Genomic DNA, 26,841 nt, shown 5'->3' with positions numbered 1-26,841 from the left:
AACTTGGCTGCAATATCTGAAAAGCTTTGAAAGAGAGCGGAATCTGAGAAAATCAGTTTAAAAAAATCCCTGTAAAACTTCAAGTCAGCGATAATGAAGGCCTGAAATAGGGTAGTGTTTATGACAACAGAAACAGTGACATTATCTGGGTTTTGACTCAAAGCCAGGCAAAAAAAAAAAAAAAAAAAAAAACAAAACAAGAAATTCTGTTATCTTTTGATGACTTGAAGAACACGGTGGGCAAGTTAGTTGAATGTGCTGAGCTTTCCTTTCTTTTTCATTTTTGTTTTCTGGGGTGAGATGAGGTAAATATTCAAAATAATATTATCTACATAAAGAAAATTGTGATTATTAAAAACAGATAATATGCTTAAAAGCCAGCCATACAATGAGTATGTATAAATTTTACAGTCTTTCATATCATTTTAGAATTATTTGTATTCAGTTGGTTATACATGGCTGTTTTTATGTTTATCTTCCCCACTGAGTTAAAACCAATCTTTCTATTGTCTTAATTTTATTAAGCTGAATAAATAGTGTTACTATCTTGCTTTGTTGCTTTGTCCACGCATCAGAAATAAATGATGAAAATCACTGTCTCTGGGCCCCATGGGTGTTATCTCTGGTTTTCAGAATAGTGTGTCGTTCCCATGTATGTTTTCAAGCTGACATGTCTCACTGAGATAACTCAATGTGAGCTGCGGAATTTGAATCTTAGTATCACTGAGGCTTCCTATCATTTGCCATGGCTGAAACAACCTGACATGAAATATAACACTATAACATGTCAGGTGGAAAATTTAAACATTGCTTTTTCCCAAGGAAAAATTGGATCTTTATATTTTTAAAACCACACTATTTCTGTGAGGGGGAGTGGAAGTTATGATACAGTATTGATTCTACTAGGGAGCTGAGTAAGCAAAATCCCTCTCTATTTAAGGATTGTTCATTTCCCTTTTTTGACTCAATTCCAAACAAGCTGTTTCATGGCTAACTAAAATTCCTTAAAGCCACTGACAGGCTACCTCAGGAAAGTGTTGCAATAAGTACCCAATTAATAAAACCATTGTTTACAAATGTCTTGTTAGTTTCTGCTCTCACATTTTTCCATGTGAACAGAAAATATGTAAGAGGGTTAAGTCATTTACAATTTAGAAGTTTCAGTCTCTCTTCTTTCTATTTGAACTAGAGAGAGTGATGGCTAGACTACAGAATTAAAAACAAGCAGAAGCTGTACGATAAAGCTGAGTTTTAAAATGGTGTGTCATTTTCACAAAAGTGATCATTCTTAAGCAATTACTTGATCTACAGGAAAGAGGGAGCTTAGCAGAAACTATCATCATCGTTCTGCACCTTTATTCCTTCCTTCCTGTTATTATTTTTTTGCTTTGTAACTCTTTATATTACCTGCTAAACATAATTCTTTTCTCCATTAGCAAACAGATTTTGGTCCCATTAAAAAAAGATTTTATAAATGTACACTTGACTTTTCTGAGACTAACTGTTGTCAATCTTTATATATAAACAAGATTCATGGGAAGGAAGTAGAAAATAATGTGGAGAAAATAATCATCTTGACAAGGATGATTATACCAATAGTTGCTATCAGGATTTATTATACACTGGAAACAGTGCCAAATATTTTTAGAGGATACGAAGGAAACATTCTGTGGTGTGTAAATTAAATGTTCCTATTTCCTCATGAAGGAATTAAGGTTCATACAAATCAAGTTGTGCTCCTGAGATACTGTTTGTTAGAAGGAAAAAGTTGACATTAATAATTCTGAGTTGGAATCCTATGTGCCTGCCTCTTACACCAGACTGGCTTCAACACGTCCTGATGCAATTATGCAGGACTGGAGTATCAGCCGAACTTCAGTAAGTGGGCGCAGAGTCAGAGAACCTCTCAGCAAGGTCGGTGGTTTCCTAGAGGTTCTGCTTGTGTAGTGGAAAATAAAATGGAAATCCTGAGTGCATGGCTGTTGTTTGAATTTTAGGCTGTTGTCATTTTTGGAAGCTTGGAATCCACAGATAGAGACTGATGGAATCAAGCGCTGTAATTAGTAGGCATCATTGGATTGAAGTGAAAACAACATAGAAAGATTGCAATGGCATCATATCAGAATGGATAAGGAGTGTTTTTCAGTTGGACGTTCAATGACTTTAGGGCACAATTAGCACTATACTCTTTATATAACTTCGGAAAATTTGTTGTGTCAGTTTCTTCATCATTCGTGGACATTTGTACTAGTCTCTTAGAGACCTATGAGAGTTAAATTACATGTTTGTATGTTAAGTATATGATTCAGTGGTTATAAAAAAACAAGCATTCTACAAATGCCATTCATCTTTTTTGTCTTTATCCACAGAGCATTGTTCTTTTCATAGTCCTGCTAAGGAAACTAGCACACCCTAGTCCATCAAGGACAAAAAAAAAAAAAAAAACTCACTATCAACACCATTGTTGGTGACATCATTCTAAACTCTCTGTTAGGAACTTAAACATATGGGAGGATTATTTAAGAGGTAAAAAAGATTAATATTATTCCTGTTATCTCCTAAGACCCTGGAACAAAATTATAATTGTGAAGATTTGCTTTGCTCTTAAGACAGAAAACCTGCGTATGCATGTGATGCCTGTTTGAGATTGTTAGATTCTACATCAGGTTTTATGCATGTGATGCCTGTTTGAGATTGTTAGATTTACAGCAGGTTTTGCCAGCAGGGAATTTTAGCAGCATATTCTGTGTTCTAATTATTCTTTTGATTTTTCCAAACCCACTAAAGCTGAAGAATAGAGTCTTGAGTGGTGACCAACTACAGGTCAATCACAGCATTGTATTTAAATACAGCATTATGTGGATACTCTTTCTACTGAGTGGAATACTTTGTCTCGTTGGAACATATCATCTTTCAAGACTCAGTTCACATGTCACTACTTTCCTAGGGCATACCCAGATCATTCCATCAGTACAGAAATACATACTATGTTGACCTTGCAATTGGAAGTCATATCGAATAATGATAAATATTTACTGAGCAGTTTATGATTGCCAGGCACAATGCTACTTTTTTTGTTTTTAAGGATAGATCTGTTTATTTATTTATTTATTTGAAAGGCAGGGTTATGGAGAGAGAGAGAGAAGGAGAGACAGAGAGATCTTCCCACTGCTGGTTCATTTCCCTAATGGCCACAGCAGCCTGTCTGGACCAGGCCAAAGCCAGGAGCAGGCACTCCATCTTGGCTTCCTACATGCGTGGCAGGGGACCCATGTACTTGGGCCATCATCCTTTGCTACTTTCCCATTAGCAGGGAGCTGGATCAGAAGTGGAACAGCTGATAATCAAACTGGAGCCCATATGAGATGCTGGCATCACTGGCAGCAACTTAGCCTGTTGCACCACAACAGGAGCCCCAATGCTACTTCTTTTTTTTTTTTTTTTTTTTTTTTTTTTTTTTTTTTGACAGGCAGAGTGGACAGTGAGGGAGAGAGAAAGACAGAGAGAAAGGTCTTCCTTTGCCATTGGTTCACCCTCCAATGGCCGCTGAGGCCAGCGTACTGTAGCCGGCGCACCGCGCTGATCTGAAGCCAGGAGCCAGGTGCTTCTCCTGGTCTCCCATGTGGGTACAGGGCCCAAGAACTTGGGCCATCCTCCACTGCACTCCCGGGCCACAGCAGAGAGCTGGCCTGGAAGAGGGGCAACCGGGACAGAATCTGGTGCCCCGACCGGGACTAGAACCTGGTGTGCCGGCGCCGCAGGCGGAGGATTAGCCTATTGAGCTGCGGCGCCGGCCTGCTACTTCTTAATATACCTAATTTCAGTAACCTTATGAGAGTTTCATGCTAAAGACATTATTACTGTTTCTCTTTTACTGATGAGGAAATGGGGACTTAAAGATGTCATATAGTTTTTTCAAGGTTACAAAACTAGAGTTGGATTCTCTTGAGAGAAGATGGATGTGTTTTGCCCCATTCATACACAAACTAGGCTTATTCTGGAATATTAATGAAGTCAATTAATCTTTTTATTATAGCTCCCCAATTCTCTGGAAATGTTTGTCAAATACAGAACATTAATAAATAATTAAAATGCAATATACTGAATAATTAAATCCACAAAAGCCTGATTTATCTTTAATGCTTTTAATGATATTTTTAAAAAGGGAAAGTTTTGATAACATATGTTTAGGGCAGCAAATGAAGAGATGAACAAGCTGTTCCTTCTTATTATTTATTCTTAGAGGCTGCTGGTAGGGAAGCAGAATGCCAAGGACAGTGTTACTGTCATTGAGGCTGCTGCATGTGTTTGATGGTATAATACATTTGTCTTCCTCTGAGAAGCTTTATTTTTGTTCCTTGTTCAAAAGACCTACTCTCGGTAGTGACTCTTTTTTAAAAAACACACTTTAAAATTTTTCGAGAACACGTGTGTGTATGAGTGTATTCATGTGGAGTTCTCTAGGGTTCTACTTTCGAAGTTCTTCATCACCAGACTCAAAGGAACTGATGTTATGACACATAGACTGCCTAACATGCATTGTCCCTCAAAATTACCTTAGCAACAAAATAAAACTGATACTAAGTGAGCTATCAAATCACAAAAAGGTATATTACTAAAGAAGCCAATCTGAAAAGGCTGCATTTAGTACATGTTGTTCTAGAAAAGGAAAAGCTGGGAGACCAAAGTGGTTTTGGGGGAAAGAGGGATAAATGGTGGAGCAGGTGAAATTTCTAAGGCAGTGAAAATATTCCGTTTTCTAGTATACAGGTGGATGCGTATCATTACACCTTTATGAAACTGAAAGAATATATAACATAAATAATGAACAATGGTTTGATCTGTACTTGACAATAATATATGCACATATGTGCACATCTGTTGCTAACAAATGCATCTTGCTGCTGAAGAATGTGGTGAGCAGAGGAGGCTGTGTGTGTGTGCGTACTGGGGGAATGTGTGGGGACTCTGCACTTTCCATTTAGCTTTGCTGTGAACATAAAAAATACTCTCAAAATAAAACATCATTAACTTTAAGAAAATGGAGGGAGGGAAGCCGAGCATGCAGGTTCCTCTACTTTTCATGTGTGTCCTATGTCAAAAAGTCCCACTTTCTAAGATCCCGCAGTAAAGTACTGATCCGACGTCCGAGGAAACATTTCTAGAATTAGGAAAACTTGCTAAAAATAGGTACCTGGAAGTGCATAATGCTTTTCCTCCTGTGTCTCTCACTTTCCCATCTTCCCCCTTCTTTGCATTGGTGGCTCTTTCTCGTGCTAACAGAAGTCAGACTCAGCTTCTGTATTATTAACTTGGGCATCTCCTGACCCCACCTATATTAGACATGTCACTGATGATGAGCATGATTTCATTCTCTAATTCTCTACAGAGTACTATACAGTACTATCTACTATACAACAGTACTATCTACTGGTTTTCATATTGGTAAATATCTTTCATCTGAATATCTCCCTTTCTTTAAATATTTATTTATTTATATACTTGAAAGAGTTACAGAGAGAAAGAGAGATTTTTCATCTACTGGCTCACTCCCTACAGGGCCACAATGGCGGGGGCTGGGTCAGGCAGAAACCAGGAGCAAGAAGATTCATCTGACTCTCCCTTGTGGATGACAGGAACCCAAGTACTAGTGCTGTATCCCCTGCCCTCTCAGACACATTAGCAGGGAGCAGATCCGAAGTGGAACAGCTGGGACTCGAATTGGCTCTCATGTGAGATGCCAGCATTGCTGGCAGTGGCTTAACCTGTTGTGCCAGAATTCTGGCCCCTGAATATTTCTTACTTTATTCTCTTATCTGCTTAATCGCCTGCCCTTACATTTTTTTTTCTTTTTGGCAAATTAGGCATAGATATTTTCTTCACTTTTTTTTCATTTGGGAGTACTACAGTCAGAAGACACAGATTTGTAAACTTGAACATACCACAGAAACTCAGAGGAGAAATGAGGCCATTGGAGTCATAAAAAAAAAAAAAAAAGAAAAAAGAAAAAAAAATCACTCCAACATCCAAATTCTCAGCATCTTCAGTGATCTGTATAGCAGTAATGTATGACCTAGAAACATGTGCCAAGCCAAAATCAGATTTATGGCATTAATAACAAAGCATGCATTGTGTACTTACTATATGACAGATCCTGTATTGGGCACCAGACATGCAAAGGTCAGCTAGCCAGGACTAGTGAATCCTCTAGGATCATAATGAGGATTGGAGAAGGATGTGTGACTAAACTGTTACGGTGCTACACACTGTCAATAATACAAGAGTGCTTTTTAAAATTACAGAAGGGGTGAGGTTTTAGCTTAGTGTTTAAGAGGCAGGTGAGATGCCAGGCTCCCGTATCACAGGGATAGGTTTGAGCCCTGGCCCCAGATCCTGAATGCAGCTTCTTGCTAATGTGGAACCTTAAAAGCAGTTGGTGATGGGTCAAATGATTTTGTCCCTGCCACCCGTGTGGGAGACCTGTACTGCATTCTTAGCTCCCAGCTTTTGCCCCAGTCCAGCCCTGATCATTGCAAGCACTTGAGGAATGAATCAGGGTATGGGAAATCACTCTCCGTCACTCAAATAAATAAATAAAAAAATTTAAAGTTTGTGAAACGTGGAATTAAAGATGTTTACTTTGGTGTACAAATTATTTTCAAATCCATGGATAGTATATTTCATAATATATAATTTCTATGAACCTTTTAAAGACTCCAAGTGTATATAATTTCAGTTTCTCCCCAAATAAACATTTTTAATTCAATTTTCTCTCAACGTTTTGAACATAATTTAGACTCATGCCAAGGCTGCAAGTGGAACAATAATTCTGCCATGCTGATAATGGTCAAGGAAAACTTTACCAATAAGAGAAATTAGCTACAACTGTTCAAGATTCTGTAGGAGTTAGGAAGACAAAGAAATAAGGTGGGGTTCGTGAGCAGGTGTGACATGAGCAAAGACTGAGGGGTGCAGCAACACATGGCCTTATGGGAACAGCAAGCTGTTTATAGCACCCAAAGGTAGGAATGATGAGGAAGATGAACACGCATATCTCTGGCCAGGGAAGGCCCAGTTGATGCCTGTTGTTCTGGATAAAGGACGTTGAGGATTTCAAGTGATTAAATTAGCAAGCTATAAAAATGTTCTGAGAAGCGATACAACAGGAACTAGCTAAATCTGAGTCCCTGAAGAAGGCAGGGAAGAAAAAGTGCATTTAGACATTTCTGTGAAAGAACCAACTAGATGTGAGCAGAGAGCAATGGCTCCCTGTCTGTAATGTGACTTAAAGTTCAAGAATTCAGAAAAAAGTGAGGTGGCTGGAGGTGGGAGATGGGGAGAGGACGTTACTCAGCTGAGCACACAGACATGAAGGAAAGGATTAATGCTCCGAGATCCTCAGCCAAGTGAGTTCCAGGAAAAGCAGTCTTCCAGGATTTCCACTGGCATTCACAGTCATAATGACCAGGTGTGATAGGCATGATTTGAGATCTGGTAATCTAACAGCCTTCAAAATTTGGAGGTTTAGTGAGATAATACTTTTTGAAGCCGGTGCTGTGTTATTATTTGCATCCATGTGAAAGCATGTAGATTCACAGCAATCAGAGATGGGTTGCTATTATTTCCCCCATTCACCAAATGTATCTCATGTGACAGTGATTGCAGTCATCATTGTCTAATTATCTTTTACTTTCAAAAATGAAGATGTGTGCTGAGAGGAGAGAGGTTTATCAGAAGTACAATGTAGATTCTGGTGCAAGTGGGATAAATCTGGCTGAAATAATTCCCCTATCCAAGCACCTTTTCACAAATACCATTTGCTCTTAAGGTATTATACCTGGGGACAAATCTGGTTTTGAAATGTTTAATTGTGCATGGATGGAGGCAGGTTAGACTTGATGGGGATTACCATCCAACTAGAATGGCCTATATAGAGAAAAACAGCTATGCCAGGAGTTTGACGTATGTCTATCCACCCTCCCCTCAAGAACAGAAAAAGCTGCACAAGCTACCAAACAGTATGATGACAGATATAAGGAAAGACTCATCCATTGAAATCTGTTGTCATCTGAGGCTTAACAGATTGTAAAGTTAGTTCTTGGTGGGTAGATAAAAGAATCTGAAAGGATCAGTGCAGACACACCAGAAATGCAGGCTGGTTCTTGACATCAGTGATATTTTCAGCAGGGAGAAGCTTGAGCCTCTATCTGTCATGATGCCAGGAAGTTCTCATTTACACAGGGCTGATGTGTGTTGGTAGTTGGTAGTGGAGGTTTTTGGAAGTGGTTCAAGGTTCTTTTATTCCTCACCCCTCTACTCCATCTGACCTTGCTACCTTTCTTTCTTCTCTCCAAAACCACTAAATATATCATTTACTACATATGTGTACACTTGGAATAGAATAAAGAACAAGTGCTCATTATCACCAAGGATCTTATGTTTTGATATGCAATGTAAAAAATGAAAATTAGTGGTAAATCATTTGAAAATCAGAACACAGGAATGAGATTTACCTAGGGAGTTCAAAACAAAGTTTTTTGAGGGTCAACATTTAAACCAAATCTTAAAGGAAGAGTGTAACTCCAAACATTGAATTATTTATTTAATATTATTTGAGACACAAGGAGAGAGACAGAGATCTTCAATTAACACATTCATTCCACAAATGCCCACAAAAGCCAGGGCCGGACCAGACTGAAGCCAGGAGCTTAAACTCAATCCAGGTTTCCCACATAAGTGAAAGGGACCCACGTATTTAGCTATTACCTGCTGCCTCCTAGATACACCTTAGCAAGCAACTAGAATTGAAAGTGATGACAGGACTCAAACCCAGGCACTCCAACATGGGTTGTGGGCATCCCAAGCAGAGTCTCAACCACTACACCAAACACCTGCTCCTGTGTTTCTTAATTTTAGTAAGGGCAACCTCTGTGTTGCTCAAACATGTGTTTCCTCCATTCTTTACCTCCTCCATGATCTCCAAATCAGTGTCAGTCCAGGATCCAACCAGGGAAGGAAAAAGAAAAAAAAAACTATCTTGAGTGCTTCAAACAAAGGAGATTTACCTAGGAACTCTTTATACTGGTGACTGATAAAATGAAAACTACACCCCAAGCATCCCACATCCTCTATACACCACCACACACACACAAAGACTGTGTAGAAGTCTGGGAACATAGGAAGTTGCTGCCACACTTAGGCTGGTAGAACAAGGGTAGAAGCATCAGATTTATTGCAATACCAGCAGACGCTGAAGCCATGGTAGATACACAGCAGCTGCATCTGAGGATGAAGTGGGAAGCAGAGAGAAATATCGTGAAACACCCATTTGCTCCCTGTTTCTTTTCATTTTCTCTTAGCACAGCTTCCCATTGTTTGATTATCTGAATGACAAATGAGACTTTAAAAGTAATATTAGCCACATCTCTGTCCCCTCAACAAAAAGAATAGTGGGTGATAATGTGTCAAAGTCCTTAAGCTACTGCTTGGCAGGTGTGCAGGGAATACCAAAGTGCCTGGTTGGACTTCTGCCCCTGCTTCCCACCCAACTTCCTGATAATGCATTTGGGAGGTAACCCACGATAGTCTAAGTGCCACCTAGGTGGGAGACGTGGATGGAATTTCCAGCTCCTGCTTCAACCTCTTCCAGCCCAGGCAGTATTGCTGGAATTTGGGGAATAAATCAGAGGATGGAGGATCTCTTTCTCCCTTTATCTCTTTTCTCTCTCTTTCCCCCATATCCACCCCCCGCCCCCTGCCAACACTTTTCAAATAAATGAATAACTATGTCTTTAAAAACATAGCATAGCAAGGACAATTGAGGAATGAATCTGAGGACAATGAAGTTTCTCTTTCTAGATCCCAGACTGAATCATTGCTGCCTACAACAACCTCTCACTGCTTCTCTTGGTTTAGTGATATCCTGACTGTGCAATCCACAGATCACCTACAGGAAATGAATGAGTGAATGGCATCAATTGAAATGTGAAAAGATGTGACATGAAGGAAGGAGGTAAAGCTCCTCCTAATCAATATTCAAGAATATATTCCTGACTTGCTGATTTTCCTGTGGCAAAACCACAATTTTTTCTGAACCTGTATTCCTTATTGATAAAATACACAGAACCACTGTCTCACTGGAATGATGAAAGATAATCCAGTCTGATAAAGGTGAATGTGCTTAAACAGAAAGTACACTGTGATACTGTGGAAAAGTCAAAAATATTTGTCTCATGGATATCTATGTTGGGATGGTCTGCTATTTACTATTCATAGTATTGCTAAACATTTCTGAGTCTCAGCTTTCTTGTGTTTACCACCTATATTTCCCTATTTTTTCAATGTGGGCTGATTTTTTTTTTTTTTTTGATCAATGGGAAGTGATTGCAGAGAAATTGGCTGGTTCTGAGGCAGAACCTTAAAAGATTTTGCAATTTCTGTTTTCTTCCCCTTAGAACACTTCCTTGAGGACTCTATGAGAGGACGTTGACCTGGTTTATCTGGGATGAGAGGTCACATGGAGGAGAATGGGTCTTAGCAGAGTCAGGACCAACTACAAGGTACGCAGATGACTACATTTGGTAGCTGCCAGCATGGCCAGTTCTTCTGATGAATGCAGTGCAGGAGTGAATCCAGGTAGAACCAACTGTGCCAACTGTCCCACACATTCATGGTAAGTAACACATTGCTGTTTGCTGTAACTAAGTTTTGGGGAGGTTTGTTATACAATATTTAACTCAGATGGTCTCCAAATGTTTTTGAATGATATCACTTATTATTGAGAAAGCACTAATGGTAGTTTTGTTATTAATTCAATAAATATTAATGTTATGATCTACATTGCAATAGGATTACCATATTATGAACTCTTTAAGATAATTAAAATGTCATTATTTGTTAAAAGCTATTTCAAATGCCTAGGCATTGAATTAGGACTTCAAAATTATATTGAGTTCAGATTCCAATTCCAACTCATATTTCTTAGTCTCTCTGCCCTTCTATACGTAGTGTGTTATTTCCTTCAATAATCAGCAGTCATATATATTATTTAATTTAAGGCAATATTAAAAATGGGCAAATCTTAGAAATTAAAATCCATTTCCTGACCAACACTGGAAAACAATTCAGGTTTTTTACTGATTTAAAGCCTACTAGGAAGACTTTAATTGGCGTAAGCCACTTTGCTAGGTGTTTGCAACAAAGACCAGGACAGGCACATTGACGTAATTTTCAGGGCAAACTTTGGTCTTCTTGCTCTGAGACCATCTCTTATTTTTCTGTGGGAGATAGCTCCTGAAAGGCATCTGCAGAGCCAAACTTAGAGAGCTCTTATTTAAAAGGAACTGCTTGTCTCCATCTATGACTCAGATTATTTCTTTGCATATTAAATTACAAGAGACAGTTCCAGCTGGATCCATCAATGTATTTATAACTCAGCCACACAATTTTCCTCCAGGCAGAAAACTTGGCAAACAGGCTCGTAGCCTGGATGCAACTTTCAAAGATGAGAACAGGGAAATAACCATAGCAGTTTTCATATCAAACTTCTTATTTAAATTCTGAATGTAATGGAAGCATTTCATTCTCTCAGCATATGACAAGTCACTATTCCCACCAAAAGAGAGAGTGAGGAGGGCAGTGAAGGAATTCAAGAGCCATACTATAATTTCTTCCGCCTCCCTTACATCTTGTTCTCAATGGATGATCTTTGGTGACAACTGTGAGGATGTCCCTTGAATTCTTGGAAATTTAGGTGTCCTGCCATTCATTAATGTCTTTGATGTGGACTAAGAGCAGATTAATTTCCAATCCAGATTCTGTCTCACACAGAGATAAAAATTCTAAGTGGAGATTAGTAACGTGTGCAAGCAGGAACAGCATTTTTTTTAACAATGAGGGAATAAACACCACCATATCAGTGTGGCCTAGTGTCTGCCACAAAGTGTAGGCCATTGTGCTGGATGCTCTGGGCACACTGTCTCAGTCAACAACATGGATTCCATTTACCTCATATGAGAAAAGTTAAGCTTTGACAAGCTACTTAGCACACTTTGGGCAAAGATTCATCTGAAACTTATTTGTAACTTTGCAAGAGAAATTATATAGGAACTTACATGTATACCCATGACTTAAAGTGACCTTATCTGAAAGTAGGTGCTTGTGTGCACATATCAGTATTAACTATCCTTATTGTATTTAACATGTGACAGAAAACTAACCTCAAATGTTCTAAATAAAGCTGTGGTTTGTTTAATCACATAATTACACATTCATGAGTAGATCTTTAACTTTAGGTGTAGTTTTAACCTAGTAATTGAATTATGAATTTCTCTATATTTCTGTGGAAAGCTTAGACGTTGAAATATCTCTCCATTAGTAGCTCCAAAGTTAAGTCCTCTGATACATGGAATTCTGGCATGAAAAATTCTTCTGTTTTTCCAATAAATTCAAAGGAAATCTTTGATTGATTCGTCTTGGCCTATCATAAGGTGTTCAGCCATACCTAACCTATTTGCTATAGCCAAGAGGGGACTCTCCAGCAAGAGGTTTAACTCGGATCTCGTGTCTTGTGGAAAAATTCTAATAAGAGCTATTTGTTAGTGTGTATAGTTATGCCAAAAATAATCTTCTGGTTTTGATAATTGTCCTATGACCAGGTAAGATATTTATGTTAGGGGAATCTGACTAAAGGTTATGCAGAAGTACAAGTACATTTAAAAAAACCTTCTGTAAGTCTAACTCACTTCAAACAAAGTTTTAGAAAATTAAACATTGACTGCAGGTACTTATGTGAAATTAATGCTAAGTGTACATGTGTCTGAAATTTTAAATATGTGAAAGGTGCTTAGCAGTTTCTTCTGCTGTTTGAATTACAACCTTTGGCGTCCACAGATGACCATTGGTTTTCTGTTGCTTTTTTTCTTTGGGTTCACAGATCATTTCTTTTCGGTAGAAATATGATTGATTGTAAAACATGTATTATGATTTATATTATTGTATTTTTTTGGCCAACCAAACTGTGGATATGCTCAGGGCCAGGTCTGTATTTTGTTCATTGTTAAAATCTCAGAGCCAGCATAAGGCCCAGCACAAAATGGGAGCTCACTAATTGTTAGAGGAATAAATAAGCAGGATCATGCTAATTTGTTAATTCACATCAGCAGCTGGGATCAGACTATTATTTTAACTAGCTAATCATTTGACTTTTAAATAAATATTTGAATAGAGTTTTAATTTATATTGTGCACTTGACTCTTTTCATAGACACCAGTGTTCAATACCATGTTATGGCTGGGAAAAACATATCATGAATCCCTTTCTCTGGAAAAAAAATGCTAATGGCATTTCTGTCCTGTGTGTGTGTGTGTGTGTGTATCCAGGAGGAAACACTTTGCGGTTCATTTATGCATCTACTCTGCTGATAGGTATTAAGCACCTTAATACTATTCCAGGATACAGTCTATACTACCCCATCATGAGATTAGTGAATGCATTTGAAGAACTAGGCATTCAGTGAGGGAGAAAATTACCTTAAAGTGTATCATATTGAAAGTGAACTCAGAATTTCTCCACCCTACCCCCTGCCACTGTACCCCTGCTGTCTTTCGAATGAGCCCGTTTTCAATCAGCTCTGGTGTTGTCTTCGTGTGACATACACCCTGAGTAAACATGCACTGTGTTCCTGCTGAGGACAAGAGTCTTGGTATAAAAAAAAAGATCTTAGAAAAGTCTTCCCTATCTGAATATTTCTCACTGCCATGAATTTGTCTTCCATAAATTTGCTATTTTTTACTAATTAAACTTAGTAAGTTGGTTGCAATGTAAGTATGTATTAGGCAATGCAAATGTAACTTTTAGCAACTAATAGATAATTCTATTTTAGGGACATGTGTTTATATTTTCTGTAGTGGTAAATATAGATATAAAACAACCCAGATCTCCTATAGCTGTTGAAATACAGGAAGAAGAAATTGGGTATCCATTTATTTGGGGCTGTTCAAATATTTCAGGTTGAAGATTCAAATCCTTTATGTGTCAACATAAAGGAAGTCAAAAGGAAATTCTGAATACAAGTGAAAATACAATTGAGATAAATTTCCAAGAAGTTTCTAAAAATAAAGTAACTCTTCAATGATTGTTATTCCACCCACTGAAAATGAGAATTGACCCACTTCTTGCTTGCTATATACTTAAATGTGGGCCCCCTACCATATTAATGTGATGAAGCTCCGGTATCCATTTTGATGGTCAAGATAGGAGTTTGGGGAAATCACTAGGCTTAAATGAGGCACCCTCAGGATGCCATTATAACTAAAGATAGCAGAAAGCCTGCTCACTCATTTGTGTGCCCCCTTTCCCTCTCTCTCTCTCTCTCTCTCTCTCTCTCTCTCTCTGCTATGTGTGCACACAGAAAGAAGGAAACCATCTACAAGATGGGAAGAAAGACACCCCTCCACCAAGCTCTCGAATCATCTTTAGCTAGGATTTTAGATTCTGGAAATGTGAGACAATTAATTTCTGTTGTGTAAAACACCCAGCCAAAAGTATTTGGTTATGGCATCCTGAGCTAATGGCTTGACTAAGACACTATCTTTTGCTCTTCTCAGGTTTGAGGATAGAGCTGTGAACACATATATGCAAGTCCGCTAACAAAGTATTTTTACTGGGTGCTGCTTAACTGTGAAATACTGGAGATAAAACTGGAAAGAACCTTCAATGAGATGTTGAAGACCTAGGAAGTAATCAGGGTAACTTCAGGGAAAGCTTTTGCCAATACTAGCAACATTCAAGGTTTCAAAACACTCATCATCTGAAGATATTGTCAGCTGTGGGAAATTTCTTACTTTATAACTATGACACAATGAAAGAAATGGGATGTTTCACCTGATTTTAAGGTTTGCTCACTATAGTCCAATTATGCATTATTTCTACTTAAAGTTTTGGGTGTCAACTATCCTTAATTCAAATGGTCCATGTGGCTGCTTTAAGTTAATTGGAATGAGAATTTCCAACTCACTCCAACCATCAAATGCTATGTTGAATATACTATTAGATGCCCCAAGAAGCACTGAGTCCTGACCAAACCCAAGACCTACATCTGTGACCATTGTGAAAACCCATAATCCTCAGACTCTGGGTTTAGTTACTGGATTATTGTCATTGAATTACTCAAACACATTTTATAGAGCGTATTAAGTGTCTTATTCACATTGTTCATATAATTTTCTTACTTAAATGGTGGATAACTTCTCAATTTTCCTGTTTTCTTAAATCAAATACCTCTTCAGTTCCCTCACCTTTAACTATCTTACAGAAAAAATAAATTATCTAACAGAGAAAATAAATAGAAAAGTGATAACAAATAATATGACTGATATAAGATGGCTTTTGTATTTGAATGGCATGCATTTAGTAGAGTCAAAATGACGTCAACATAAGAATTAAATGTTTAAGGGGCAGATATCAAGGCACCGTGGGTTAAACTGCCACTTGGGACACCTGCTTCTAATACTGTAGTGCCTGATTCAAGGCACAACTACAATGTACTTTCTTTTTTTTTAAATTATTTATTTATTTATTTTACTTATTTATTTATTTTTTTTTTGACAGGCAGAGTGGACAGTGAGAGAGAGAGACAGAGAGAAAGGTCTTCCTTTGCCGTTGGTTCACCCTCCATTGGCCACGCACCGATCCGAAGGCAGGAGCCAGGTGCTTCTCCTGGTCTCCTATGGGGTGCAGGGCCCAAGCACTTGGGCCATCCTCCACTGCACTCCCTGGCCACAGCAGAGAGCTGGCCTGGAAGAGGGGCAACCGGGACAGAATCCGGCACCCCGACCAGGACTAGAACCCGGTGTGCCGGCGCCGCAAGGCGGAGGATTAGCCTAGTGAGCCGCAGTGCCGGCCTACAATGTACTTTCAATCCAACTTCCTCCCAATGAACTTGGAAGGTGGTATACAATAGCTTAAGTAACTGGGTTCCTGATACCCATGTGAGAGGCATGATGGAATCCCTATTGACTTTGACCTGGCCCATCCTTGGCTGTTGTGAGCCTTTGGGGAGTGAAGCAGCTGTCACTCTGCCTTTATAATTAAATTAATCTTTTCTTTAAAAAAAGAATGAAATGTTTAAGCAATTCAGTGGACTGGCCAATGACTTTGTTAATATTCTTGGAGAGTTGAAGGTTAAGCTGGACCAAGATAAAATGGGACTGAAATGAAAATGAAGATTATAGTAGGGGTTGTGATCCAAGATCCATAGACTAGCGGTAAAGGAAATATTTCTGGAAGAGTAAGGGAACTATTTCAAGCAATGATGTGGGTCAGACTGGAAAAAGTTTTACATAACTGTAGTAATATCAATAGCATCTATTAATTTAAGGAGTAGCCAAAAAATGTTTCAGGGAAAATGAACCAAGAGCAATTTATTTTAGGGTAGCTATAGTGGTAGAGAGAGTTGGAGGCACATTTACAATCAATGCTGAGATATTTGGGTGGTCTTAAGAACTACCCTGCCCAGGGCTGGTGCTGTGGCTCAGAGCGTTAACGCCCTGGCCTGAAGCACCCTGGCCTGAAGCACTGGCATCCCCTATGGGTGCCGGTTCTAGTCCCGGCTACTCCACTTCCAATCTAGCTGTCTGCTATGGCCGAGGAAAGCAATGAAGATGGGCCCAAGTCCTTGGGCCCCTGTACCCACGTGGAAGACCTGGAGGAAGCTCCTGGCTCCTGGCTTCGGATCCGCACAACTCTGGCCATTGTGGCCATCTGGGGAGTGAACCATCAGATGAAAGAACCTCTCTTTCTCTGCCTCTTCTGTTTCTGTGTAACTCTGACTTTTAAATAAATAAATAAATCTTTAAAAAAAAATAACTATTCTGCCCTACCACAGTTCTCACAGAATGTACAGTAGGAGCTGGGATTCTAACAGGAATTAGAGTCATTTTTAATTAATTCAGATTTGAGATGGCAGTGCGGGCTCCTTCCTTAGATGTTGAACTCCTTCATGCTCAATGTGATCGCTATGTTTTCTTTCCACGTTGTTGACCACTCAGATTATGAGACAGGCCGGACTCTGCCCAGTAACTCTTGGATGTCCACTCATCTGTCTCTGCTACCTGGAATACTTTCTCTCCCTTTTTAAAAATTCATACTCAGCCTTCAGATTTCTACTCAAACACTTCTTTAGGATATCTTTCTTCCATTCTCATATATGGGCAGGCTTATTGTTTGCTTGATATCCCATATTCGTTTTGTTGATTAATTTACTCTAATTTATAATTATGCATTTGCTTGTGTGCCTATTGATTAGTGTCTATATGTTTCCACTGAAATATAGATTGTTTGAGAGTATAGAGACTATTTTTAAGTAGTGTGGATGCAATTATGCATAAATATTCATATTTTATATTGGATATAAATTTTTTAAGGATTTATTTTATTTATTTGAAAGACAGAGTTATAGAGAGGGGTAGAGACAGAGGGTGAGAGAGGTCTTTCATTCATTGGTTCACTCCTCAAATAGCCTTAACAGTCAGAGCTGAGCCAGTCTGAAGCCAGGAACCAGGAACTTCTTGCAGGACTCCCACATGAGTGCAGGGGCCCAAGGACTTCAGCTATCCTCTGCTGCTTTCCCAGGTGTGTTAGCAGGGAGCTGGACTGGAAGTGGAGCAGCTGGGATGAGAACTGGCACCCCTGTGGGATGCTGGCACTGCAGGCCTGGGTTTTAACGCACTGCGCCACAGCAGTGGCCCCTATTTGTTGAATTTATAAATCAGTTAGCTCTCAAAAGTCTATATTGCTATAGCTATATAGCCAGAGCTAAAAGTAGGAGTTTATGAAGAGATGGAAAATCCTAAAACATTTCTCCACAGAGTGACATGACTGAGAAATCCTGCCGAAATAAAACATGGGATTAAGCCTAGTTAAGCATCACCAAAACAAAACACCCTGCTTTAAGGTTTGAAATACTCTACCCTGAAAGAAATATGGCATAACAAAAATGACATTTTACTACACATTCTGACAATGTCAACTTTTTGACATCAGAATTTGGAATAGAGATGTACAAAGACACCAGGGAAATGCTTGGAATCTCTCAAGTGCTGAGGATTCTCTGCACAGACTCCTCTCTGCACAGATGAACACTGTGAGCCTGCTGGAAGGGGTTCAAAGAACACTCCGCAGCAGCATTCACATTTGCTACAGTGACTGACTGACGTTGGCTTCAGCCTGGAATCCAAAGGCGACAGCTGACAAGGGAGGGCGGAAGGGAAGGGAGAGGCGAAATTTCAACAGTTGCAAAAGCCCAAGGCAGCAGAAGGCAAGCATCTTCTGGGGTTATCAAGAGCTCATAGCAAGTGGCACCAGAGATCTTTCTAACAGAGTAACAGCTGGTGATTGACACAGCCAGCCCTAAAGAAATGCCCCCTCCCCTGCCTTGTAGAGTATGAAACAATAGGCACAAGAAGAATGGATTGTAGGCATTTGGATATCTCATGTATTCATCTCTTAAGGGAGGTTTGATTGTGATAAAATAGCAGGTATTAAGTAGTGCTTACTATACATCAGACATTGTTCTAAGTGCTTTGCTTACTTTACTGATAAGTCTGACATCCTATCATAGAGGTACCATTAAGGAAGAACAAAACATTAAAATTATTTCCTCAAAGTCACACAGCTGGTGTTTGGATGTCGAGCTCCAAAGAGTGTTCCTTAACTATGACATGACTTCACTTGTGTGCAGTCATTATGTTCATGCATCCCAAAATGGAGCTTCTTTCAACAAAGAACCATATATAAGACTATGGTTTTAAGAGATTATAATGGGGCCGGCGCCGTGGCTCAATAGGCTAATCCTCCGCCTTGCGGCGCCGGCACACTGGGTTCTAGTCCCGGTCGGGGTGCCGGATTCTGTCCCGGTTGCCCCTCTTCCAGGCCAGCTCTCTGCTGTGGCCAGGGAGTGCAGTGGAGGATGGCCCAAGTCCTTGGGCTGCACCCCATGGGAGATCAGGATAAGTACCTGGCTCCTGCCTTTGGATCAGCGCAGTGCACCGGCCGCAACGCACCGGCAGCGGCGGCCATTGGAGGGTGAACCAACGGCAAAGGAAGACCTTTCTCTCTGTCTCTCTCTCTCTCTCACTGTCCACTCTGCCTGTCAAAAAAAAAAAAAAAAAAAAAAAGAGAGAGAGAGAGAGATTATAATGAAGATGAAAGTTACTTTCTTTTTTTTTGAAGAATAGTTTTATTCATCCAAAAGGAAGAGAGAGAAAGAGAGAGAGAGAGAGAGAGAGAAATCCTCCATTTGCTAGTTCGCTTCCCAAATGGCCACAATGGCTGGTTGGGGCTGGGCCACACTGAAGCGCAGAGCCAGGAACTCCATCAGGAACTTCTATATGGGTGCAGGGGCCCAAGTACTTTGACCATCTAGTGCTGCCTTCCCAGGAGCATTAGCAGAAGCTGGATCAGAAATGCAGTAGCTGGGACTCAGTCTAGTGCTACAGTATGTGACTGTGGCATCTCAGGTGGCAGCCCAACCTGCTTACCATAATGCAGTTCCTGAAAGAATTTTTATCACCTAATGATGTAGTAGTTTTAAAGTAGCGGTGCAATGTGTTGCAAGTTTGTGGTTTAAACAAACATATATGCTGCCAGTCATGTAAGTAAGTATAGCGCACAACAGTTGTGTGCAGTTTATAATACTCGGTAATAATAAATTACTGTTACTAATCTGTGTCTTTACTATTAGTATACTTTTATTTTTATTTTAAATATATTCATTCTACTTATTAAAAATAAGCTTTTTTGTAGAACAACATGCAATGTTACACTAGCAGCAGCAGCAGCCTCATATATCCTGTGTTTACTCTTTCTTCATTGTATGATACTGTATACATACCTTACACCCATCTCTCTCTATATATATGTGTGTATGTATATATATATAAGCATACATATATATGTATTCACTCATGTACCACATTACTATATGAACATACTTAAAAAAGATCATGAAAGATAGAATGAAAAGATAAGCCTATTTTTGTGCAAAAATGTTTGAAAACCATGCATTCTTTTTCATAGCACATATTTTCCATAAATTTTTAAAGACTCTTGGTGTACATGAACTTCAAATTATTTTTGATCCAAGATAATCTTTTAATTGAATTTTTAATAAACTTTATTATTTTGAGTGGAAGAGAGAGAGAGAGAGATCTTGTATCCTCTGGTTCATATCACAAACATTTGCAGTAACTGGAGCTGGGCCACACCAAAGCCAGAACTGGGAACTCAATCAAATTATCTCATGAGTGGTAGACCCAACCACTTGAACTGTAACTTACTGCCTTCCAGGGACTGCATTAGCAGGAAGCTGGAACGAGGCATCAGAGCCAGGACAAGAACTCAGGCACTCCGATATGGGTCGTAAGTGTATTATTGAGCCTCTTGATGGCTAAACCAAATACTCTCCTCATCTGTGAACTTTATGAAGCACTGTGTGTATGCCATGCATATACAACATAGTCCAGTTGTGTAGGAAGCTGCAGCATCTTAGTGTGTGTAAGTACACTTTTATAATATTTATTCAACAACAAAATTACCTTACACCATGTTTCTCAGAATGTATCCACCTCACTACACAATGCAAAACTGTATTATAGTATAACGATTAACATTTATTCATTGCGTGCCATGCGTGTTCCACATGTCTAAGAGACAGATGTCACATGATGCTCCCAGTTCAAGGTTTCAAAAAATATTTTCCATTTTGACTTTAGGGATGAAATAATTGGTGCTAGGAGGTCTGCTACACTGACAGGTAGTGATTGAGCAACTCCATTGCACAGGATAAAATGTAGGTGATGCGTGAGTGTAAAAGGTGACTGCTTTGCCCACAAGTAGCTCCTGGGCAGGAGGACTCAAGCTAGGAGGTGAGAATAAACATTTACTAACTTCCTACTCTACTCTAGATGTGGAGCAAGTGATTTTTGCATATATTTTGCCAAGTAATGGTTATATCCTCCTGATAAGAATGACCCAATTCTAATCCAGCCTTGTATAACTAGAGGGTTTATTTTACGTATGTCTAAATACCTGTAAAAATCTGGAGTGTCAGCCTTAGCAGTGATATTTGTTTAAGAAATCTGAGCATCTATCATAACCTATCTTCTCAGTCAATTAGTGGCAAAGATTAAAATAAAACTCAGTGTTAACAAGGTCAAGTCCATGCCACATGGCTACCGTTTTCCTAGATTCAGGCTCCAGAAGGATGCTTATCTTTAATCTTTGTCTTTTCATAACAAGCATGTGTGAGGGACACATATTAATAAATAATATAGAGGGAGGGGTGCATATTGTGGTGTAGTGTGTTAAACTGCCACTTGGGACTCTCACATCCCATATTGGAGTGTCTGGTTTACATCCTGGCTCCTCCATTCTTCCTCAAGCTCCTTGATGATACTCATCCTTGGAAGAAGCAGATAATGGCTCATTTATTTGTGTTCCTGACACCCACGTGGGAGACCAGTTGATGCTCCTGGCTCTTGGCTTTGTCATGGCTCAGCTCAAGCTTTTGTTGGTAGATGTAGAGTGAACCAGTGATTAGATGATATTCTCTCTCCCCACTCCTGTCTCTCAATTGCTCGTACAATTAAAAGAATAAATGTTAAAAAATAAACAACCGGGGCGGGTGCTGTGGTGCAACGGGTTAATGCCCTGGCCTAAAGGGCCAGCATCTCATATGGGTGCCGGTTTGAGACCCAGCTGCTCCGCTTCCAATCCAGCTCTCTGCTATGGCCTGGGAAGGCAGTTAAAGATAGCCCAAGTTCTTGGGCCCCTGCACCCATGTGGGAGACCTGGAGGAAGCTCCTGGCTCCTGGCTTCGGATCCGCACAGCTCCGGCCGTTGTGGCCAATTGGGGAGTGAACCATTGGATGGAAGACTTCTCTCTCTCTCTCCGCCTCCCCTCAACTCTGACTTTCAAATAAATAAATAAATCTTTTTAAAAAATAAACAACAAAACTGCAAAACTTTTAGAGAATGCTCAATTCATCCTGTTGTTCACAGAAAACATCCAATGTACTCAATAACTGATACAAGTAACCAAGTGCTTGTTCCAAACTTTTCTTTTCATATTTTTGCAGTGCATTCTTAAAAAGGACAGATGGGAACAGATTTCACAAAAGAAAGAAAATGTATTTTCATAAAATACAAAAAAAATCATGCAGACTTTTGCAGGGTTTCAGATGTCTTCGCAGGCAGAAATAGTTCTTTTAAAGCATGATTATGCATGTGAAAGGAATGTGTGGTATAGATTTTCTCATGGAAATAACATCAGTAACTTACCGTATGGCCCTGAGTCCATCCTATCACCTCTCTTGACCAGTGTCCTCAATTTCCAGTCCTGGGAAGAGTCAGCTAAAATGTCTCTCCCCGGAGCACCACAAAATAGCACTCAGAGCTCCAGTAACCTCTTATGGCCCAAAAGAATCGGATTCTGCAGATTGAATTCTGAGACTTGGAATTGGCTGCTACTCTCTAATCATCTCTCCACTCTAATTTCTTGCCACCTTCCACCACACAGCTCTGATTGTGGTCTTGTTGATATTATTATCTGTGTTTGTTTTGGAGAATGTCATTTTTACCCAAGATTCAATTCCTTTTCACATACTTTTTTCTGACTACTTAATATGTTCCTTTATTCCTGAACAGTGCCTAATTATCCTTAGAGTCTCAAAACCCCAACCCCTTGGAAAGCCAAGGCTTCAAGAAGGTGCAATTGAAAGACTATTTTTTTTTAAAATATATATTTGTGAGATGGATTAAAAATTATTCTGCTATTCCCTAATTTCCAATGAAGCTGAAGCTTTTGATTACTTGGAAAATACTGCTTACAAGCTAGATCTTGAGTGTTAGATCTCTTTTCATTTAAGTGGAACGTGTGTGTGTGTGTGTGTGTGTGTGTGTTTAACTAGCACAGTTGTTTGTTCCCTCTTTGAGGTAAGGGTGTTCTCTTCCTTCTGTGTCCCTCCTTGTAAACATCTGTGACCTCAGAAAGTCGTTCTCAGATGCTCAGTTATCAGGTATCTTGTGGAGATTCCCCAGGGAAATTTGGAGAGTCTCTGTTGGACTTGAGCAAAAAGTGATTTTAATTCATGATACGTGAATGACCATAGCTGTGTGTCTATTGATGTTTCCTTTTTTTTTAAAAAAAAAGATTTATTTTACTTACTTGAAAGGCAGAGTTACAAAGAGAGAGGGAGAGACACACGTACACAGAGTGAGGTCTTCCATCCACTGGTTCACTTCATAAATGGCCACAATGCTATGGCTGGACCAACCTGAAGCTGGGAGCCAGGAGCTTCTTCCAGGTCTCCCACATGGGTACAGTGGCCCAAGCACTTGGGCCATCCTCCACTGCTTTCCCAGGCACATTAGCAGGGAGCTAGGTAGAAAGTGGAGCAGCCATGACTCCAACCAGCACCCGAATGGTGTGTGTGCCCCACAGGAGGCAGCTTAACTTGCTATACAGCAATGTTGGTCCCATCTATTGATATTTCTGCCTGGTAGAGTTCTTCCTCTTAATAATTTGAAAATTTTCATAGTTCTCTACTTTCAAGAATACCTGAGAAAATGCGAGGAACACAATGTCCTACGTCTCCTCTATGACCTATTTCTCCCATTCTATCGGTGCCCTTATCTGACTTCATAGATTATTCCAGAAGGCAGCACACACCTCCATTCCCCGTAAGGTTATTGCCTTTTCTAATAAAACAATAGTGGGATAGACTATGTGTGCTAGTGGCCTTTCTGAAAGAGATAGTTCTTTGATTGATGATGTTGTTGGTGGACCATGGATCTGTGCAAGAATCAACCTCTGGTTTCTTCTCAATTAAGTCTCTCCACATTGTAACTCATAGTAATTTCCTCAGAGGTATTGGAACAATTTGCATACCTATCAGCATTTTAAATTTGAAATAGTCACTCTTCTTTTCATGAAACTGTTTGGAAAGCTTTTAGGGGATGGCACTGAATCAGCTTTAGCTAACTAGTCAGTGAGTCATGTGAATCATATCCTCGCACTTCATTCTTTAATTTATTGACACTGCCCTGTGGGCCCTCAAGCCTAGCATTCTTCCTTGCATGTAATAGGTGCTCAATAAAATGCTGATTGATGAATTGTTTATTCCAATATATACTTGGGTAATATGGTATATGCTAAATTAAATGCTCACTTACTTAACTCAGCTCCAGGTTTGAATGTAATTCTGTCCCCATAGCAATTTCTCAAAAGAGAAAGGTCATTAACTCTGCTGACATGTGTAATCTCCAACTTGACTTAGTGCCCCAACCCAGCATTTCTCAAATGGGTTGAGCTGATTAAATGAAACTATGTGGGATTATTTGTCTCTCTGTCTGGTAGAATTCAAGACTGAATGGCTCCTCATATTTCAATGTTCAGGCTCCAGTGGTTTTCTAAGAAAAAATTGCCTCCTTTTTTTTTTTTTTTTGGAGGAAAGACACTTAAATATTTTATTTCAAGAAAGTGTGTGATTAAATGTACAACTTAATTGGAATAGCTTGTGCTCATGGAATGTTTGAATTTATCATTTCAAATTATCAAGTATGCTACAGCTTTTTATTTATGCTCTCGTACTTACCCAACCCTTGCAGAAAGCATCTGCCCCAAAATGGTCTCCAAAATTGTGTCAGCACAGAATTAAAGCTGTGACCTTTTCATTTTTCTTATTAATGTTCAACTTCTTTTATTTTTCTCATCAATATTTGGAAAGTGTATAGGAAATTCCCCTGGCCCAAGTCTCAAGATAAGAGCACAAATGAAGTTTGGAATTAACTGAACACCATTGTTACCACCCTCCCTATTTCAGGAGATGAAGTGAAGCAAGAGAATTCCTATCAATCAGTTGTTTAGGTTTTCCCCCAGAACAGCACAAATTAATTTTCAGGTTTCATACATGGTGTCTCTGATTATATTGTGCATGTGGTTGTTATTTTTAAGGTGGAAATGGTATGTGCCACTCAGTTTACATTTCAAGAAAAGGAAAGCTGCAACGAAGACAGTAGCTGACAATCCCCACTCAGCAGCATTTTCAGGGTCTGTTTTCTAGGAGCTTCCCAGGCTGGTTCACTGTGTCTTGCGGACTCCCATCCAACTATGGGCAAAGGTACTGGCACAAAATCTGACTGCATTTACTCGATAGTGATTGCTCTGATTCAGATGTTCTGTGGAGTAGCCAGAGATCTCACTGGGTGATTAGAAGCTCTCCCCCATCCACTCTGCTTTCTTCCATGTCCCTTCACAGAATTACTCACTCATAAGCCTTTTCCTCCCCTGGCTCTATCTCACATCTGCTTCCCAGAGAATTTAGCATTGGGACAATAGGTTAGGAGGATCAATAGGCATGTAAAACAATTCGATGACTTGTCAAGGAGAGTTGTTCTCTGTGGTTCCAAGCTGCAATTGATTAGTGTGATATGGACATTAAAAAAAAATAACTCCTTTCCATTTAGGGTTATAATTTAGGCCAAAGTCTGACTTTCAGGTAGCGTTGTGCAAGAATTGAGAGAACAAAGCTATCTAATGACATGGAAATAGTGCCATGTTTACTCTGAGGCTCCGTCCCTTGCGCTTACATTGGCCTTTCTATAACAAGATGTTGATAAGCCATAACAGAAAGGGTTTCTTGTCCCCTGGGCTCATTGGCTTTCCTCATCAAAGAGAAAGTCTATAACACCTGAGTGCAGCACCTCAAGAACTTCTTCACCCCGTGTGTGCATATTGCGCCTTAAATGAAGCCACCACGATTTCAGATCCTCTCTCCAGTCTTCTGAATTATACAAGACATGTTCACCTAAGCACATTGTGTCTTAGCGAGGTGAGATGATTTGATAGGTGCCATTAGGGATATTGTCATCATCATCTCTGCTGAGTAGGTGGCAGGTACTGAGCTGAGTGTTTCATCAATTTACAACTTAAAGCAACTTTATCACATTGAAATTATGATGCCCAATTTTCAGATGTGAAAACTAAGCTTACAGTTTAAGTAACATATTCAAGATCACATTGTTAACAAAGACACTTGTGCTACACTGATCAGATCTGACAAATGAATTCGTTTTGCCCAGATCCAAAAACCACTGTTCTTTTCCTTTCGTGAAGAAATTCTATTAATAGGAGTAAAAGTGAGACTTTCTAACACTTTAGATGAATTATGGCTATTTTTTCCCTGCCATGTCTTCTGGTATGTACACTAAACACAGATTTCATTGTATGGAATCTATTTTCACTTATCTGATTAATTAGAAATGCCTATTTCTATTCCTTATTTTGCTTTTTTTTCCCATAGTAGTTAGTCATCATAGCTATCTGCCAGATCCACATGATTCTCTGGTGTCACCATTCGTCCCAAGCGATAACCAGCTTCCTCTTTGAGAGGTTGTATTTTAATTAAACTTTTACCGTGCTGCTGTGTGAAGAGCATGGGTTATAAGCAGATAGACGCAGCTTTGAATCCTGGAACTTAAGCTGTTATTCTGGTAATATAACTATTTATCATCTGTAAGATTCCAACAATAACACCTATTTTATGGGTTTTCTATAAAAAATAATATGAAAACATCTAGTCCACCATTCTTTAATTTTTCAACTATCATTCATTTGTGAATGGACAGACAGAAACAAACAAGTAAATGACAACAAACATGTATGTTATTATAGCAAAAGAAAGGTGAGATATTAAGATATTTGACATGCAGCGTATTTGATAGTCAAGATTTTCTAGAATACTTGACTGGTGAGCTCAGGTTTTAGATATGAGGATATGTAGA

At 39.3% G+C, this 26,841-nt stretch overlaps 1 long non-coding RNA gene across 1 annotated transcript in view; it reads left to right on the top strand.

Moving 5' to 3' along the window:
- The first annotated feature begins 10,548 nt into the window (after positions 1-10,548).
- LOC127491316 (uncharacterized) overlaps positions 10,549-26,841 on the top strand; it is a 189,088-nt gene continuing 172,795 nt past the window's right edge. The window contains exon 1 of the long non-coding RNA XR_007919943.2: positions 10,549-10,672. This is a non-coding gene — a long non-coding RNA (uncharacterized lncRNA). The remainder of the gene's footprint in view (positions 10,673-26,841) is intronic.

Source organism: Oryctolagus cuniculus, chromosome 18 (assembly GCF_964237555.1).
Source record: "Oryctolagus cuniculus chromosome 18, mOryCun1.1, whole genome shotgun sequence".
NCBI lineage: Eukaryota > Metazoa > Chordata > Mammalia > Lagomorpha > Leporidae > Oryctolagus > Oryctolagus cuniculus.
Note: the sequence above shows the minus strand (reverse complement) of the source record. Positions and strands in the feature narration are given on the sequence as shown.